Source organism: Meriones unguiculatus, chromosome 7, assembly GCF_030254825.1.
Source record: "Meriones unguiculatus strain TT.TT164.6M chromosome 7, Bangor_MerUng_6.1, whole genome shotgun sequence".
Classification (NCBI taxonomy): domain Eukaryota; kingdom Metazoa; phylum Chordata; class Mammalia; order Rodentia; family Muridae; genus Meriones; species Meriones unguiculatus.
The window spans coordinates 109,955,249-109,975,901 of NC_083355.1; the positions used below are offsets into that span (position 1 = coordinate 109,955,249).

Sequence of the window (20,653 nt, forward strand, 5' to 3'; positions counted from 1 at the left end):
ACAGAGTCCACTTTTCTAACTCCCTAATGCCAGCTTATGCTTTGAGCAACAGAGACAGAGAGGACACGGTTAAGCGTAGATCACAGGAGGCCTTCCAGCTGCTGCCTGGGCCTCCTGGAAAGCTTGCTCACGGCGCAGTCCTTTCAGGAACCCAGCTGCTGTGGCTGAGACAGACCGTAGAAAAGTCACATGTAGGCGTTTGGCTGCCAAAGCCAGCTGAGCTCCCAGCTGACAACCACTTGCAGCTCAGAGTGTGCTGTCTTTGACTCCTAGCCCTGATGAGTCTTCAGTGGGCTGGATCCCGGATACCATATGTCTGAAAGCACACCAGAGAGTCCGAGCAAGAACTCCTGGCTGAGGCCAGTCAACCCCTCTCTTATTTACTTTTCTGAGCACTGTGACAAATGTCTGACAGCAGTGTGAGGGAGGAGAGGGATCCTTCTGGCTCACAGTTTGAAGAGCATGGTCCCTCGTGGCAGGGAAGTCATGGGGATGGCAGTAGAAGCCTGCGGCATGGGTTTTGCTCATGTTGGGACATCAGGACACAGAGAGTTTAGGGTAGAGAGGCAAAGCCAGGCTCTAAAGCTTGAGGGGCTTGCTGGGTAAGGTTTTCTGGAATGGTCTCAGTTCTTCTCATCACACCATTTTTCTTTGATTTGTGTTCCCCCCTCCCCAAAGTAGAGTCCTCCCAGCTGGTGGTACCCTCGCTTCCATCCACCTACTGCATGCTTTCTGCTCCTGATTCTTGCCTGGGATCCCTCTCTTTTCTAGAGTCAATGGATGTAGCCATGTCAGATCCCCATGGGGAAATCAGTTCTTACAGACTTCAGAACCTCAAACTCCTTGCCCTTAGACTGAGAGTTTTTGATTGTGATTGTATTCTGAGAATTTACCTAGAAATTGGAAGGGCAGGGAATTAGAACCTTTGGCTGGAGATGCTCTGAGTTTCAAGCCCTTGGAAACGGCCTCTTTCAAACCCCAACTTCCGTAATCAGGGCACAGACATGAGCTCTGGAGAGCTGAGAACCCAGCCTCAGCTAGGACCTCCGCATCTGTGAGCTTGCCTTCATACTCTGCCATCTCTGGAGCTGAAGATTACAACTGCTCAAACAGTGTTTGAAGTTCATCTCAAATTCTGGGGGAAGGGGAGTTCATCTGCACTCCCAGGGCCATGATTATCACAACCATGTCCCAAGGACACTCTTCTGTAAACTTTATCCAAAGCATTTTCATTTCTCTCTCTCTGCACATTTATCTCCTTCCAGCTGCTTGCTCCAGGGGCACCACAAGGCTTAGTGCCCAAGGCAGGAGAGGCGGAGGAAGTCCTGGTTTGAAAGCTCAGATGAGTTTGTACTGGGTTGGGATTCCTTTGTCTATCTCCTTAGCATATCAAGGCTAAAGCCTGGAGGCTCCTAGGCATCCCAGTGGACAGGCCACCAGGGAGAATGGGGTCAGGGAGCCGGGTATCTGTGAAGGAACAGAGAGGAAGTAGCAGGACCTGGAGTACTGTGGGAGACCGGAGAAAGGGGTAGGTCAGGGAAAAAGTGAGGCCAGGAGGTCAGTCAGGAACTTCTTTTCTAAGTTTTGAGTTTTCTCCCTGCACCTGAGGCTAGCAGAGAGGACAGTGAGGAGGTCAATGTTATTAAGAGGCCAAACATGGCTGTTGACTCTTCTCTTGGGGCCTCTGGGAGGGCCACTTGGGACCTTGAATGTTAGCTTTCTCTGGAGTGGTGTAGAGACTAAATGAACCCCAATATGCTTGTCCTGGGCAAACCGAAGTGACCTATTGGCAGGCAAAAGGCAGCCAGGAGCCGACCAAAAACAGGCTGTGGCTGAAGCCGCTGAAACTGAGCTAGAATGGTTCCTCCGATGTCTGTCACAGCCACACAAGCAGCAGCGTGATCCCCAGATGCCTCTACCTCAGGGACCAGGGACAGCTCCCTCCATCTCCTCTGTTCTTACCCCGTGCCGGCTGCTACCAATGGCTCTCTGGAGCTTCTTCTTCAGTGGCCTTTGCCGCCGGCCTCTTCTGTTACTCCATATGACCTTGATTCCATATAACCCTGACAACATGAACGTGGTCCTTCCAGGTTGGAGGCAAGACAGGAACTCCCCAGCTGTCCCACATGTGATCATGAACAGAACTTTTAAAGGACCACTTTTATCTGGTCCCGGTAGTATACCCCTGTAATCCCAACACCCAGGAATTGGAGGCAGGAGGATATTGAGTTCCAAAACAGCCTGAACTATGTAGAGAGGTCATGTCTCAACAAACAAACAAAACAAAAAGCCCTCTTGAATACATAGACTTACCATAGAAAAGTACAGAGCATTAGGCTTTCTAGAAAGTCTGTTCCTCGGGCCGGGTTTAGGCTTAGTCATTTCCAAGTGTGAGGACCTAAGTTTGGATCCCCCAAATCCATGTCAAAGCCAAGCATAGCCTCAAGCCTGTAATCCCATCTCTTCCGGCCAGGCTCCTGACAGATTCCTCAGGGATTCCCTTCTGCTCTGAGCCCCTTACTAGCTTCCAGGAGATCAACCTCCTCTCCCACAGGATGGAGTTTGCCTCCCTAGCCCCAGGAGCCTGCTTACACTTCCCAAGTCTGCATTTCATACACCGAATAACTGAAGAACAGATTGAACAAAAAAGTTCCCAGAGTCATCAACACGCTCTGAAGCATCTGCCCCCACTTTTGGCTTTCTTGGGTACCCTGGGGACATCTCACCTTCGATTCCAGCCAAGAAGCTCTGGGTGGCTTCACTCCGGAGGAGTAAGGAAGTGTCCCAAGGGCAAGGTCAGCCCCACTCCCAAATCCAAACCCCATTTTAGAATTTAGTGCCCCCAAGACTCTGGGGCTTTCTGTATTCCAGGCTGGCCCCCGTACTTCCTACACATTTGGGGGCTGATCTTGAACTCTTGATCCTCCTGTTTTCACCTCCCAAGGGCTGGGATTCCAGGGCATGCCACCACACCCAGAGATGGGGATAGAACATACTAGGCAAGCAATACCAGCAGAGCTGTATCTCAGCCCCGCTATCAAATTTTGAAAAGATAGGAATCCCCTCAGTAGACACTCTTCAAAACCCGGCACCCCTTTGCATTTGTATAGTATCTGGTGTGTCTCAGACACTCGAAGGGGCTGTGCAGAAGTGATGACCCCAGTGGGTCTGGTTTTGTTCTGGAATGGCGTGTTGCAGGGCTGTCTCTGACCTTTCTCATCAATGCTCCCAGCACATCTGCTCCTGTCTGTCACTGCCATTTTACAAATCATAGAGCCCTGGCACACAGACCCCTTGAGTCATAGTTACAGATTGTGCTTTTTGCCTTCTCTTTGTCACCTCTCATTTCTCATCTACCCCACAGGGTTTCACAGTCCCGGCGTGGGAAGGGGTGAGGGAATGAAGGTGTCAACACACACACACACACACACACACACACACACACACTAGCTACCTTCAAACCTCACGTGTCAGTTGTGCTCTGAGCTGGAGGCAATGCTTCCAGGGTCCACGAGGAGCAGAGAGAACATGCTCACCTTGCTGAGAGCTCCTGCCCCCTGTTCTCTGAGGTGGAGGACAGAGTCTAGCTTCTGCTACCCCAGCTAAGGTCACTGGGACTGGAGTCTGGATCCATTAGCATTCCAGCCAGAGTCTGCAGCAGGATGCCGGCTGCAAGCATTTCAAATATGTGCAGGCAGGACTTGCTGGCCTCCCTCCTGAGGCAATCTAAATGTTAGTAGATTGAAATCCTCAACCACTCCAGTCTGCTAACAAGAGGAGTAAATCACCTTTGAGAAACCAATTATGCTGCCGTAATAGCATCCTTCTCATGGAGCCCCATGCCAAATAAACCCCAATACAGCCCCGAGGAGCTCACACTATCCATTGTAATGTCAATCGCACAAACTCACAGCGCCCCCCACTGGCCGAGCAGGGTCAGGCTCCAGGCCAGGGATGCACCATCAGGTAATGGCTCCCATCTTTTTCACACACTGCCCTCAACCCCACTTGCTTGAACATCCAGACTTCTTTTGCAGGTACCCCTCAGCCAGTGGAGGTGATGAGGGCTGTGGGGTGAGAGAGACTGAGTGGTGGTGGTGGTGGTGGTGGTGGTGGTGGTGGTGAGGTCGGGGGGCTGCGGCCTGAGCACAGGTTACAAGGCTATATGATTGGGAGAAATTCTTAGGGGTGCAGAGCCAAATGATAAGGGGAGAAGGGCAGATCTTCGACCATGGTGTGTCAGTGGGTGTGCATTCTGGGGGTGGGAGAAGAAAGCAGTGAGGAAAGCAGGAATGAGCTTAGAGTAAGGCCCCGGGAAGGTGAGGGTGGAGTGTGGGGCTGACGGATGATGAGATGGGGTGGGGATGGGAGGGTGAGGTGGGAGGAGGGGCTAGTTTCTTTAAGGTCTGGGAAGCTGCCACCCATTCCACATTCAAGGAGGCTGAGCACTCCAAGGTTGAAGCCATACACTAGGAACATGGAGAGATGAAAGTCTGGGACACTCTGGACCATTTCTTAGAGATCTCAGAGGTCAGGTGGGCTGCATGGTCCTGGAAGGGGGAGTTGGCTGATAGAAGGAGACGGGCCTGACCTAGCCTACTGAGCTGCTGTTGCAGAATTCCACACACTGGGTGGTTTATGAAGGATAGAAACTTGATCACTTATGGTTCTGGCTCTCAGCTTTGGAGATAGAATTATCACTATGTAGCCCAGGTTGGCCTGTAACTTGCCAGATAGCCCAGGCTGGCCTTGAACTTGAGACCCTCCCATCTCTGCTTCCCGAATGCTGGGACTGCATGCTCAGTAAGATGTTTTCTTTATAAAGTTTCCATCCTGAAACATGTTATTTCAATAACAGAAAATGCACAAGACATTGCTAAGTAAACTCAGTTTTAACCTGGAGTTCTTAACACGTTTCTAAAGTGGAACCCTACTGCAGTCTGGTAAAACCTGTGTCCTCTTTTGCATAGAGAATGTGAAATCCTTTCAATCATGTTAAGGTTATTAGGAGCTGGAGAGACACCTCAGTGATAAGAAAGCATACTGCTTTTGCAGAGGATCTAAGTTTGATTCCTAGCTCCCTCTTAGCAGCTCATAACTGACTCCAACTCCAGTTCCAGGGAATCTGATGCCATCTTCTGGCCTCTGCAGGTTCTGCATGCATGGTACACACACACACACACACACACACACACACACACACACACACACACAGGCAAAACACCCATACAGATACAAAAACTTTAAGTTATCAAAATACAAAACCATGTAACATAATTATTAACACGTGTATCTCTATCAATACCATAGAAAACCAGGACTGGTGGTGCAATCTAATAAGTTCCATAATTTCGAACTAGAGGCCAACACAGCTGATATTTTGAGATGTAAAGCATAGTGGAAACAGCTGTAGCTTCTACTGGGGACAAGTTCGGTTATTGAAAATGCTATTGCAGTTTGTCACCCGTCGCGTTGATTGGCTGGTGTACTAAATTTCAATGAAAGAGTAGGGAAAATAAGCACATATTTATTTTCCCATCCACAGGCAGAGGTCACCCTGAAATCTGAACACCCCTACACCCGCTCTTTGTGGAACCTCAGAAGGTCGTGCAATGCAGGCAGGGTTCTGAACATGGGTAGCCCTCGCCGAGCCTGCCTGGTAATGCGAGCAGCAAGAAAGTTTGTTGCTGAAGCCTCGCTCCCAGCTAATGTGTGCAGAGACTGAGGCAGTCTGGAGGCTGACCTAGTTCTCGGCACAGGGCAGAGATGGCTGGTTTTCACTGACTGCCTCTGCCCACTCAGTCGTGTGACACACGCCACTTCAGGGATGCACAGGAGGAGCCCTTCAGTCTGTCTTATTCTTGCTTCCCAGCTTCTGACTCTGAAACAACACCTTGAAAGGCAGAGTCACAAGAGGGTGAGGCTGGTGCGGAGGTCCCAGCCTGAGCGATTCAGGTGAGACTGTGGGCTTTGCATGCGAGCTGCTTGCTCAGCAGGTGGCTTGCCAAGGGATGCTGTGGGTCACTGGGACTGAGAGTGTCCTCCGTAGTCTTCCTCATTGGTGCTATTCTGGCCACATTTCCTCTCTGATGGCTCCAGCACACCTGTGTGGTCTGGACAGAGGTCCACACCATAACTCAGTCTTTTTGAGAAACAATGTTTTTTATTTTGTGTTATTTTAAAGTATAGGAGTTTTCCCTGCATGTATGTCTGTGCAGCACATGCATGCCTGGGGCCTGGAGACGGTGTCATATTCCTTGGAACTGGAATTATGGGTGGTTATAAGTGTGAAATGCTACGTGGGTGCTGGGAATTGATTCCAGGGCTTCCAGGGAAGCCATTGCTTCCATTGCACTGATCTTCCAGGGAAGATCAGTGCTCTTAACTGCAGAGGCAGCCATCTTTCTGTCCCATCTCCACCTCGGCCTCACATGATATTTGATTTTGTTGTAGACAGAATTGTTTCCACACACATCGTGCTTCCCCTCAGGGGGAAGAAGAACCTTCCCCAGCCTCCCTGGTTGCTTATTCACACCTGAGGGAAGAGAGACAGTGGCTTCGTGGATTGGTTAGTTGGAGCTCCAGGGCTGTGCAGTCAACCAGTCCGATGCCTGTCTGGAGCCACAGGGACCTGTGCCCTTTCTCCCCGGCCTGTGCCAGGCACCAGCCACTATGGTGACCTCTGAAGAAAGCTTGCACCCCCCAGTGGCTGCACTTTTGAGACCTCCCCTTTGTGAAGTTGTCAACCCTCCTTCTGACTGGCATTCTACATAATTAACACTTAAAATTTAATAATTAAAGCTTTACTCACATAATACCATCTAGATCTACAGCACCAGAACACCTTGTGACCCAGCATGCCATCAGAATGTGTTGTGACCACCCTTAGTCTCCAGTCTGCAAAACACCTAACACAAGTGACACAGTTCTAACACAGTTCTAAGACGTCTAAGTTGCAGAGGAGTGACACCTGTCTTCTCTGCTTGCTTGACTCTTAGTGACAGAGTTGTCCAGAGCTCAGACCTATGTCATTTCTCTCCCCACCTAAGGACTCTCCTGACAAGTTCAGGCTCAGAGCCCAGAACAGCCACAGGAGGTGAACATCATTTGCCGTGTTCAGACCAGAGCCGGGGAAGAGGAGACGCCACCCAGCATGTAGCTTTCTGCCCTTGCACCTCTCTTTTCTCTCTGAAAAGCCCATCACTTACCTGAGTTCCCTAAGATAGTTTTTTTGAGGGGGTGGGGGAGAGGTGCATATTAGTTACTTTTTTGCTGCTGTGATAAAACACTATTACCAAGGCAACTTATAAAACAAAGGTTTATTTGGGCACATGGCTTCAGAGCAATGAGCCCTTCATTGAGAGGAGGCATGGCAGGAAGTGGCAGCCATGGCGGCAGGATCAAGAAACAGAGCTCATACAAAGCAGAGAGAGCAAACTGGAAATAGGCAAGGCTTTTTCCTCTCAAAGCCCATCTTTCAGTGGCATACTTCCTACAGCAAGACTACATCTTCTTCCTTCCTTCCTTCCTTCCTTCCTTCCTTCCTTCCTTCCTTCCTTTCTTTCTTGTTGTTGTTTTGGTTTTGATTATTGTTGTTTGTGTGTGTGTGTTTCTTGAGACAGTGTTTCTTGTGTAACAGCCCTGTCTGTCCTGGACTCACTTTGTAGACCAGACTAGCCTTGAACTTACAGAGATCCCCTTCCCTCTGCTTCCCAAGTGCTGGGATCAAAGGCATGTGTCACCATGTCTGGCCAAGGCCACAGCTGCTAAACCTCTCCAAATAGCACCACCAATGGACTAAACATTCAAACATTGGGGCCTGTTTGGGACATTTCTCATTTAAACCACTATAGCAGTGGAGATCCGGTAATTGCATGGCCCTTCCACCCTTTCAGGGGCCTGGCCTTGAATAAACCTGGTTCTTCCCCGCATCTACCGAGTGTTGGCTGAGTGATGAGAGTGGGGACAACTCACTACTCACCCACAGTCTGCTCATCACCACACTGCAGTGCACCTGAGGCCTCAAACAGAGATTTCTATTTGCTCTGGCCCACCGACTTAGTGTTTTCATCTCTTTGTTTTAACAAGAGCCGTAATTTATGAGTCCCCTTGTTTGGCTTCTGTAAAAATATCAAACTGGTACCACATTGGAACATGGAATTTAGTGTCACCTAACCCTGTGCTCCCGGCCATGGACCCTCATTTTTGGCTCCAGAATCTCCCCTTGGAGATAAGAGCTGCCTTTGTGCTGAAAATAGGGAGTCTTACTTTTCTCTCCAAGGCCAAAAGGACTTGTGAGGTCACTTCTGCCTCTATTCTGGAAGGACAGAGGAGAGGGCAGATGTCATCCTGTGAGCCAGCCTGCTGCCCCATGACAAGCTTTGGTTGTGAGAGTTTATCCTGGGCTGGCCTGAGGAGTTTAGAGCCAGCTCCCTTGATGTCCCTAGGTCCTGACTGCTTGTGGGAACAGAATGGATCAGATCTAATCTCTGTTCCTTAACTCACTGAGACGTCTTGTGAGTCCTCGTCTACCTCCTTTGTGCCTTTTGAATGTCCTGATAAATCTGAGTTCACACCAGGCCTTTTAAAATGGCCTTTTTCAACGTAACCTTTAGCAAACGTTTATTGATTACCTAAAGCCCAGGGACTGTGGTGACATAAATGCCATATCCAGGTGCCAGAATCTGACCTTTCCGAACATTCTTTTTGGACCAGCCTGGCGCCTGGCTCTGTGCCAAGTGAGGTGGCTGCAAGGAGCAGCAGGCTCCAGGTTCACCCTGATTGGGGTTCCTTGAGGATTGGGATGGCTTGCTTTCTATTGCTGTGGTAAAACACCACGTCAGAAAGTGACTTGAGGAGGAAAGGGTTTGTTTGGCTCATACGTCCTAATCGTAATTCCTTACTGATGGAAGTCGGGGCAGGAGCAGAAGCAGGAGCCTGGAGGCAGACACTGAAGCAGAGGCCATGGAGGGGCGCTGCTTGCTGGCTTACTCTTCATGGCATGCTCAGTTTGATTTCTTATACAACCTAGGACCACCTGTCCAGGCATGGCATCACTCACAGTCTGATGAACCCGCGCACGACAATCATCAGTCAAGGAAATGCCCTGTGTACTTGCATACAGGTCATTTACTAGACTGAGGTTCCGCTCTCCCAGATGACCCTGGCTTGTGTCAACTTGACAGAAAGCTAACCAGTGCAGAAGGGAATATTTGCCGCCACTGGCTGACTTTACAGCAGGGCCCGGTTCAACTCAGGTTCTGTCTAGGCATCCTACCCCCTTGCCATCGGCACACAGCTGGTGGCTGAGCCCTCTTCCTCCTTTAGAGTCAAGTCCTTAGCTTTGAACTCTGTGGAGGAAGGAAGTGAGGCAAGAAACCCAACACAATTGGGTGAATGCGAAGCTCTCTTCCCCGGGACCCTGCCATTTACTCATTTGCAAACGAGAGCTTAGGACGAAGTGTGGAGAAAAACACCGGCATCATGTTCCAGGACAAGTGGATGAGTTAGCGAAAAGGCTTACAGGTGCTGAGCTGCGGGGTGGAGAGAGAGCGAGAGTACCTCACTTCTTCGGCTTTCCGCTTTCCTGATTTCCCCTCACCACACTCTTGGATCCTTTCTCCCTCTGTGGATGCCCCTCCTCTGCTCTCCACACAAATCCACCCTGTCCCAGGACGCCATTCCCAGTGTCCATCTCCTGTGCTTCTATCTGAACTTTAGACACCAAGTGGCACAGACAGCAGCTGTACAGCGAACACGCTACCTCACTTCCTGCCCCCGGTGCTACCTCACGGCATGGTTTTGTCAGCCCTCAAAGCAGGGTACAGTTCTGAGGCAGTTATCAGCTGATTATCTCCCTAACCTGCTGTTCAATACTTCCTTGGCTCGCGTGTGGCTGGAAGGCTGCCTAATGGCATTTTTATAGCCCGGTGGTGTCCCGCTCCATTAAACCTCAGCGATGGTCACATGCGTTGTTCTGTCTACCCATGGTGGGGGCACCCCGCTGATCAGACGGGAGAGGGGGATGGCAACATTGCCAAGTCAAAGGACAGATGTGCAGAGTCAGAAGGAGACATCATGACTGCCTGCCACCATACCATCAAGAGAACCAAAGCTCAGAGGGGAAAGGTTGCCGCTCGAGGCTGGGCGGCTCAACCTGGCAGCCAGCGGGCACAGGTGGACGTGTTGTGGCCGAAATATATATTGGTGTTCAAAGAGCTTAGTACAAAAGCAAAGAGGATGCATGGAGGCTTATCAGTGTTTTTAAAAGAGTGATGGCACGCAAAATAGTGTTTCGGATGTGTGCGAGGGTGCTAGAAATCTTACAAGGCATGCGTTTTGGTTTTTAAATTTCTGTCACACAGTGCTGGTTTCAGATCTAGAGAATTGGTGGCAGTAGGTGAGTGTAAGCGGATACATGTGTGAGTGTGCATGTGTGTCTGTGTGAGTGTGCATGGCAGTCTATGTGGAAAGTGAGACAAATAAGTGAATTTGTGTACATATATATGTATCTGTGTGTAAGAAGTGTGTGTCCATGGTGATGTGTGCACACATGTATGTATGTATAGATTTATATTAGAATATGTATTCGTGTGTGTATGAGTATGTATATAAATGGATAATGTGTGCATGTAAGTATTTTATGAGTACAGATATGTGTGTGCTGTTTGTTCATGCATGTATATATGTAGGAATGTGCATTTGTATATAAGTACATAGGGACTGATGTATACATGTGTGTATGGGGTCTCTTGGTTAGCCTCAGCTATCAACTTGACCCAGCCCAGAGCTATTGGGGAGAGTCTTACCTGAGGTGTGACCTAGGTCAGCTTGGTCTACGGGCATGTCTATGAGCATTTTCTTAATTGCAGACTGATACAGGAGGGCCCAGCCCATTGTGGTTGTGGGTGGTGAGTTCCCTAGGACAGTGGGCCTGGGTTATATAAAAAAGCCAGCTGAGCAAGCCAGTGAGCAGCCTTCCTCTCTGGCATCTGCTTCAGTTTCCTTGGGAGCTCCTGCCCCGAATTCCCTTTTGCAGTGATGGACTGTGATCTGGAAGCCAAACAAACCCTTTCCCTCCCCAAGCTGCTCGGTCAGGATGTTTTATCACAGCAACAGAGAGCAAACTGGAATGGCGTGTGTGTGTGTGTGTGTGTGTGTGAGAGAGAGAGAGAGAGAGAGAGAGAGAGAGAGAGAGAGAGAAAGTCAGTCCTCAGAAAGCCACAGCCAGTAATTCTGATCAAAGCCCAAGGTGTCTTCACATCACTGTGCCACGGCACTGCTATATGAAATGCACAGGAAAACTGACCATGTCAGAAGTACCATTCCGACTGACAGACTCAGAGTGGAGCAGTGACTCAAGAAGATCACACGTGGGGCGTGCAAGGGCCAGGGAGCAACCAAGCACCAAGCACAAAGCCGAGGTCTCTTCCGAGCAGGATAACTTGAAGACCTTTCACTACAGTCCTCGCGCACAGCTCCGGAGAGAGCGCTGTTACAAGCAACAGTTGCAAAACGACTCCCACACTGCCGTGGCCTTGGTGCCAGGTGAAGGCACATCCTTTACTTCAGCCACGCGCCTCTCTGTACCGTATTACTGCAGGGCCAGAGCTCACACATGGCCTCTAAACGTAAGGACTCAGGGAAACCATCACGGCTATCAGATTTTCTTTATATATGGAGCACTAGGGTTTTTTTTCTCAGAGCTGAGGATGTGCCAGGCTTTGACACTTGCCAGGCAAGAGATCTACTGCCAGCTACTATATCCCAACAGTTGAGTCTCTGGTTATACATGGTCCGGAGGCTAGGTCTGCCTCAGTAGCCGTGTTCCCCATGCCTGGGTGTCTTGCCAATGCAGGGAGGCCCTGGCCTGCCTGTGCTCTGGAGTGGAGCTTGTACAAAGCTGACCACAGAGTGAATCATCAATATGGGTCACTTCTTCTTCCTGTCCTCGCTGCTCTGTCTCTGTTCAGAGTTTTCTAACTACTCAGATGTAATAATGCTCTCCCGGGTGATTTCCTAGACAGCCCTAGGTACGTGACAAGCAAGTCAACTTGGACTGTGGGAGAAATGACTTCATCACTCCTGCTCTCCGTTAGCCTGCACCAAGCTCTTCGTGTTGGCTGTCCTGTTCTGTCTTGACAACCCAGTATGTGCACACATGTGCATTTGTATGCACACAGGCATGTGTGTGCATGTGGGGTGGGATGAGTGTGGCTCAGAGGACAGTTTCTAAAAGTCCCAGGCAGGATGAAAACCATGTGTCCTGACCTTTTCTTTGTTTTCTGGAAACGTGGAGTCCAGACGAGCAGAATCACAGAAGAAGCTGTGGAAGGGTCTTGGAGAACCTTGAAAGAATCTTGGAGTGCCGCCCACCTATCAATGAATGTAGTGGATTTCATTTCACTACGTTACTTTAATTAAACCTGGGGCTCACTGTTTTGGCTAGCCGGCAAGCCCTAAGTATCCACCTCTCCTTATGCCCCTGCCTATCCCCAGCACGGAGAGTCCAGACCCATGATATCACGCAGAGCTTTTTACACAGGTGCTAGGAATCTGAACTCACCCTACAGACTGAGCTACCTCCCCACCCCCATGTGATGGATTTTAAAGAATGTAAGCATTGGCTCTTCACACCAACTCTAAATACAAGAATTGTACAATTTTAGCAAGGCATGGTGGCGCATGCCTTTAATCCCAGCACTATGGAGGCAGAGGGCAGGAGGATCTCTGAGAGTTTGAGGTCAGACTAGTCTACGAAGCAAGTCCAGGACAGCCAGGGCTCTGTTACACAGAGAAATCCTGTCTCAAAAAAACCAACCAACCAACCAACCAAACAAACAAACAAACAAACAAATTCTACAATATCTTGTACAAGAGAAATTCTCTTGCATCAAGACCCGATGGAGCCATAATTGAATGAAGATAATTTTCCAAGAAATGTGTATCATCTCCAGGATTTTTTTTTTTTTTTGCAATGGTGGTGGGGGTGAGGGTGAGGGAGTTGTTGTTGGGACAGGGTTTCTCTGTGTAGCCTTGAATGTTCTGGGACTCACTTTGTACACCAGACAGGGCTTGGACTCACAGAGAACTGCCTGCCTCTGCCTCTCCAGTACTAGGATTAAAGGCGTGTATCACCACCACCTTCAGGCTTTAATGATACCTCTTATTTAGGGCAAGAATCTTACTGTTGGCCTTACTGGTCGGATGGACAGGTGTCCTGGGACTTGGGAGCCCAGAAACCACATGGTTTTGAGGGGAGAAGGTAACCCAATAGAAGGGTATCCTGAGATGTGGCAGCCTAGGAACCACACAGCTCTGAGAGGAAGCTGAGGCATTGCAGCTCCCAGGAGCTGAGTGCAAGAGCCTCAGCCCCTTTCCATTTCTTTCCTTTTCCCTTTCTCTTTATTGCTTCTTGGCTTCTTTCAATGAAAGAGTCAAACCAGACAGCAGATCTCATAAAAGATATTGTGAAGAGACGAATCCAGGGTTGGCCAGACCTGCTCCTGGGAGAGGATACCAGGGAACTGAGCAGACACAGCCTTTATATAGAATTTCTTAGGGGGTGGAGCTTTCTAGGGCAGAGATTTCCAGGGTGAGGATTGGTGGGATTTCAAGTCCTGAGCTTGGGGAAGCTCAGGGGTTGGTAGCTTTCTGTTCAGACTTTTCACCTAAAATTAGCCTTATCTGGGAAGGGTCCTGTCCAGTGGCTGGAAATGACCTTTGAGACAGTTATAGAGACTGGAAACACAGTTATGACAGTTGGAGAGGTCTGGGGGCAAGCCTGGCTGCTGAAACACCTTAGATAGGGGCCTGGCCACTTTCCTGTCTTGAGGATTTACAAAGTTTACAAAGTATACAGAGTTTACAAAGGGAGTCTTATTTTTAGAGTATTGAAAATGAGTTCATCATGAACAAACACTGAGCTCAGATTAACTTTATTTCCTTACCTAAAGGCATCTCTATTCAGGAATCATGCCTTCTATTGAATTGTTTATTTACTGTATTGGCTAGCTACTGCTGTGTAAAAAATTGTCCCCCCAAATATAGAGGTTTTAAACAATAAGAAACACTTAACTACCACTCACAATTTTGGGGCATCAGAAATTTGGAAATGCTTGTCAATTTCTTGTGAGGTTGCTATAGTTACCTGAATACTTTCCGGGTGATGAGTGTGTATGGCTGGATAAATCATCTCAATATTTGCGAAAATCTCGATTTCTCTTTACATAAGTGTGCTATCACCTTTCTCACTGTCACAGGGCTAGTGTGGCAGGTACGGAGGAGAGAGAGAGGAGGAAAGGTCAGATCCTAGGTGTTCAACTTAAAAAGACAAATGATGGAGCCCATTTCAGAATATGGGGAAAGACTGTCTTGATGTCTTGATTTTCCTCAGTGATTAAACATGACTTGGAATTGTGTGCTGACTAAGCCCCTCCCCCTCTAAAGCTGTCTTTGCTCGGGGTGTTTTATATCAGCAATAGGAAGAAAACTTGGACAGTTCTAATCTAACTCCACAAATATATTCCACAGTGGTGGCACTGCTGCTCATTTTCACGGTACATGAGGGTTCCTGGTTAACACACGCTTCTGCTTTTCTTTATAGTGGCCAGCCGGACAGTCAGGAGGTGGTATCTTGTGGTGGCTTTTATTAGAGTGTTCCTAATTGTTCCAGAGGTTGAACATTTTTTCAGTGCCTATTGCTTCTCTCTGTTATTCTAATATATATATATATATATATATATATATATATATATATATATATATGAATGAGCAAATTCAAATTTATTTTAATGCCACATCCTTTCAAAAACCTCTTAAGTTAATGGGAGCCACGGTTCCCTGGGACAGCATTTCAGAGATACAAAGTGTAATCTTTCTCTAGAAACCCCCAGCAAGTCATATAAGTCCACAGCTTCACAAAGCCAGTTCTCTTCAGTCTACTCTGGTTCCTGGTTTCCCTTTCATGGGAGGAAACTAAAAATATTTCAGATAGGAATCTGGGCATGGTGGCACACACCTTTAATTCTAGCATTCAGGAGACACCGGTAGGTGAACCTCTGAGTTCAAGGCTAACCTGGTCTACATAGTGAGTTTAAAGCTTAACTATAAACTACATAGTGAGATCCTGTCTCACCAAACCAAACCAAACCAAACCAAACCAAACCAAACCAAACCAAACCAAACCAAACCAAACCAAACCAAACCAAACCAAACCAAACCAAAACAACAATCAGCAAGAAAAAGCCAGGAGGATTTTCGATGTAGGTTCTAAAATCAAGTGAGGGGAAACTCACTGGTTCCATGGAGGAGTGGGGTCAGGGAGAAAACATGTTGGCATGGATTACTTCTTTACAATTTTGTGAAAATGGGTGGATGGAGGGACTCCGAAGAACAAAAATGACTGAAAAATGACTTCGAAGAAATGGACTCCAAAGAACAAAAATGACTAAAAAAGTTTTTACAAATGAGGATCCATTTGATAGATTATAAAAATTTCTTCTTAGTGGAGACCTCAGATTCTAAAAATGGGAAAGGGTCTAACCAGATACCCTAGATCACAAGGAATCTGCCATAAGTGAATAAAAAATAGATACGGTCTTCTCTGAGGGCAGTGAGGAACAAAAGCCTCCAAACAAATAAGAAAATGATGTTGGTGATGTAAGCAATTTCAGCTCAGGTTTTCTTTTCTTTTCTTTCTTTTTTTTTTTTTTAGTGGTGGCCACTAATTTTGCCTTCTTCCTGTTCTGTTGTAGGGCCACAAACCTTGACCAAGCAGGGTAGAAAAAGCTAGAAAGAAGGGCCTGACCACAATGGATTTTGACTCCTGATTTTATTATTCAGTTTCTTTTTCTACTGAAAGCTGTCTTCAGTGGCTGGGAAGCCTGGCCTGCCAACACTAGAGTCGGTTGGTGCTGGTTTTTTATTGAAAGGAGTGGATGGGTGGGTGGGGAAAACCAAGGTGAGGGCAGAAGACCCCACTGTGCTCGTGGTCTTGGGTGCACTTTGCAGAGCCTGGGGTGCCGTGAGAAGGGGGTGAGGCAGGAATGACAAGCTGGGGAAAAGGGACCCACCTCAGCCCCTAGCTCCAGTCTCTTCATTTCTCCACTGGTGGCATTCTCTGCAGTCTTGGGGACCTTCTTTTTCTTCTTTTTCTGGTTTTTTCGACTTGCAGAACTCTGGAGAAGACCCTTTAGCTCTGCATTCTGGACCTCCATCTCAGACGTGGAGCGGTCAGGCTCAAAAGGACCACTGGTTGTCTGAATGGGGCCACTGGGCATGAGGAGAACTGTAAAGTCACTCTGGGTGACAAATTCACCCTCTTTCTCCTGGGGAATATTAAAGGTTGTGGCATCTCATGTTTGGCCCGCTCTACCATATCCATTTGAGCCTTCTCATCTTCAAATGCTCTTAGAGTAAACAGCACGGCCTCAAAACACCTCTCCACCTCGCTGAAAAAGCTTACATTTTCAGGCTGTACTGTTTAGAGGGTCTCGTTTGTAAATGGTGGTTCTCCATCCTGCATCTTTATCCTTGCCTCCTCCTGAGTTGATGAGGACATCCACAGCATAAACTCTGCCTTTTCATGGTCCTTCTTCCACTGGTCTGTAGGATTCTGGATAATGGTTTTCTCCCCATCAGTCACATGCTCCTTTAACCGGTGTGACACATACCTTCTATTGGCGTGCAATTAACTGAGTGAGCAACTTTGTCCCAGGCTTCTGTCACGTGTGGGTTCTGGTTGGCGATGTTGCCCCCCCACCTTATACCTGGTCACACCAGATCCTCGGCCATAGTTTGTTCCTGCTGCTAGTCTTTGCCCATCTTCCTACTGTAGCTTCCTTTTCCTCCAGCTGCCTCTGCCTCTGTCTGCATACCCAGCCACAAGCTGTAGCCAGAGCCTCCATTGTGTGTGTATATATACATATATATAATCATTTGTTGCTCATATATCTACCTACCTATCTATCTATCTACCTATCTATCATCTACCTATCTCCTACTAACTACCTATCTATCATCTCTCTCTGTATATATCTGCTTACTTTTGAGACAGGGTCTCCTGTAGCCCAGGCTGGCCTCCCTCAACTCCTTATCTTCCGTGCCACCACCATATCCGGCTATTTGTGCCCATTTTTCTACCTGGATAATCTGTTGTTATGGTTTCTGCATTCCTCAAATGATTAGAAACTTGACTAATGATTCCTTGTGAGCTGGGAAAGTTGTGTACCATTTCGATCTCAATGTAATTAAATGAAACTTTACCAGAACACAGCTACACACATCCATTTGCATTTTACCTTCCCTTTGGAACATCAGAGTCGGCCAGTTGAAACAGACACCAGATGTCCTGCAAAGCCCAGAGTTTTTGTAATCTGGTGTTTTATAGAAAAGTTGGCTAAATCTAGGGATCTAGAAGAAAGCCAGCAAAGATCACAGGAGGTAGTTGTTGAAACAGTACAGTAGGGGGCAGAAGAGAGCAGATGGAGTGGCACTTGCTCACTGCTCTGACAGTCTAGGATCCAAAAGGACTGGAGCTCAGACCCCACATGGGACACCAGAGCTCTTCTGCCTTGTGTGCTTGTAGAAGCCACAAGCACACAAGGCTGAGCACACTCTGAAAGCAGAGTCCCCCAGCTTCCCTGCTCTCTCTCTGTCTCCAGGCTCTCTTCTACACAGCTGCACATGGTCTATTCTAAAACACAGCTTGGGAGGCTGAAGTAGAAGGATTGGGAGTCCAAGGCCATCTTTTACTACATATCTAGTTTCAGCTAATCTTGTATACATGAGACACTATCTAGTATAAACAGTGGGGCTACAAAAAACAAACAAACAAACAAACAAACAAACAAAAACCTTTCTGGGGCTCTCTGCTGTTCCCACACATTAAGAGTCATATCCCAGCCAGTTACAAGGCCCTGTTTCTCCTCTTTACTTTTCTGTCTCTCATTGCTTGGCCCCATTAGAGCCCCAGGCCTCAGCAACACACATACTGGCCCCCTTCCCTGGTGGCTCTTTTTGGCCCACTTGGGCCTTTCCCTTGCTGTCCAAGGTACGTTTCCACTGTCCCTCTTCCCCTCATTTTTTTTTTTTTTTTGTTGTTGTTTCTTTGTTTGTTTTACCCAGATAATTGCCTATCCTTCAAGGCACAGCTTGGGTCCCACTTCTTGCAGGAAGCTCTCCTAGGCCTCTTCCCCCTCCACCCACACTGCCCTTTGGGCTCTTTTGTTCTGAGCAAGTTCCATGGGTCAGGGTTTCATCACCTCAGGGCTCCCAACACTCGCAGGTGTCCCAGCACAAACCAGGCACATAGCAAGTGTAGGCAGGAATGAATGAATGAATGGAGATAAAGTGTCCCCCAAGGAGCATGGTTCTTTAAAGTTCAAAATTGCTTAGAGATGCCCAGGTAGACATGTCCAGGTGTAACTGACCCTGGGAGACTCCAGACAACGTCATGTGCACGGATGTCACATCCTGTAGGTTTGTAGTCCCAGGGACAGCTGAGTGACCTCACACAGTAAGGGCAGCATCTGAAACCCTCCCTCTTTCTGCACACATGTGGCCCCCTGACACACACTGTTCCCAAAGGGACCCAATAGCTGTACTTCACAGCCCCCTCCGATGCTGATCAAGACGGTATTAACGTCCTGTGTATAAGGGTCCCTGTCCTGCTTGGGATGCACACCAGACTAGAGAGACTTCCTTGTCCCCTCTTGGGCTAGAGCCCACCAACTTGGATTGGATCAAAACTGGCCTGGGCAGTGAATGAAGTGAATCTGGGGCCGAGCCAGCTGGTCAGCCCCAGGTGGCTATCTGGGGGACATCTCTAAGCAGCATTTGAACTGAAGGGACCATCCATGCTCCTTGCATGAGACGTTTTGTTCATTCATTCATTCACTCATTCATTGCTTGCACTAGGATATCCCATGGGTGCTGGGGACCTGACTTAATGAGACCCTTACCACGTGACAATATTTGGGGGATCACTTGCTTTCTCTAAGCCTTGGCTGTCTCATTTAGGAAGTGAGGTTGAGATCGTACCTCTGTGACCTCAAGGGGATGCTGAACTTGATGCCCAAAAGGGTCTCTCTACAGTGTTAGTGTTCTCTATGGCGAGGGAGCGCCTGGGGACACAGCCACCAGATGGCTAAAATTCAGCCCTTGTCCTCCAGAGCCTTGTAGATAAGAACCTTCCCCTCAGCCAATCCCCCCTCCACCCCCTTCCCCCCATGCTGCCAGCCTCTCAGCCAGGCCTCCAGCTTCGTGTCTTCCAGAGCTCTAAACACGAGCCTCACAGCCTGGGCTGGAGTCTTGCAAACTCATAGTAGAATTAGCTGGAGGAATTAATGGCTAAGCAAACAGATTTCTCTTGTCAGATGCAATTTATAAATATCAGTTACACAGGAAGTCAATTAAAACTTCCCCTGCAGACTGGAGCCTCCCCCTTCTTCCCACAGGCAGAGTGTCATTCTTTATAAGAAGCCTGCCGTTTCTAGGACCAGTGCCGTGCGAACTCCCCTCTCTCCCATTAATTAGATATCATCTGGGGTGGGTAGAAATTTCATTAAGTGTCAAGCTCTTGCTGTCTAGACATTTTCCCTAAGAGATAAATAAAACCTGGTTCTTTCTTCCTTCACTTATTCATTCAACAAAGAGATTCAATCGGTTTGGCTCTTCTTTTGTTCTTGAAGCTAGCTTCTCCCGTTGTGTTGACTTTCCCCACTGCCTGCTGCTGGCTTGAGTTGTCTCCCCTAGTTTTCCATCCCTGATTTCTTCTTTCTTTCTTTCTTTCTTTCTTTCTTTCTTTCTTTCTTTCTTTCTTTCTTTCTTTCTTTCTTTCTTCTTCTTTTCCACAGCATTTATCCTCATCCCAGTATATAAAACAATGCCTTTTTTTGTTTTTGTTTTTTTTTTTACACTTTTTGTTTAGTTTCTGTTTTCTGGGTTAGAAGCTTGGACCCTGGAGCATAGGACTCTGTAGCTGCTTTAGCCCCAGCCTGTCACACCTGTTCCCAAAGGCCCTGGACAGTGTGTGGCAAATAGCTGCCAAATGAATGCTTTTCGGTGTGAAGGACGAGCTGAAGACTTGTCAGAGAAGACCTGAGAATTCGGTGCAAGATGGAGCAGGCAGTGATGCCGCCCAAGAAGAGCCCTGCCCGTGAGGGTTTAGTCACCGAATGCTCTCAATGGCTCCACAAACTAAGTAACTGTTTATTTGTATACAGCAGACTCTCTGCCCAGGGAGGTCAAGCCATTTGCCTTAGACCACACAGTTCACCATCCCAAACCGGAGCTAACCTGAAAGCAGAGTCCACTTAGCTTATGTGAGAGAAAGGACAAGTGTGCTGGGACTCCCAGGAAGACAGTCTGGAACATGAGGCCTTCTGCTTACTGTGGAGTAAAAGGGGTACTGTCAGCATGGACAGGAACCCCCCCGGGGCCTGGGCCACTGGAGAAGACCCATAGTGGTTGCGAGTGGTACAAGACAGAGTGGGGACAGATTCCAGCTGAGACTCAGGCTGAGAGTGAAGACTTCCTTTCAGCGATGCGCCGTCAACAGGTGTGGCACGCTCTGAGAAGTCTTTTAAAATAGGCAGAAACCAGCATTTCAGTTTTGTCTCCACTCAAAGGCTGATCCAAGACATACCTAAAG

At 48.1% G+C, this 20,653-nt stretch overlaps 1 pseudogene; it reads right to left on the bottom strand.

The window, feature by feature from the left end:
* Positions 1-791: 791 nt before the first annotated feature.
* LOC110554381 (proliferation-associated protein 2G4-like) overlaps positions 792-20,653 on the bottom strand; it is a 29,388-nt pseudogene continuing 9,526 nt past the window's right edge.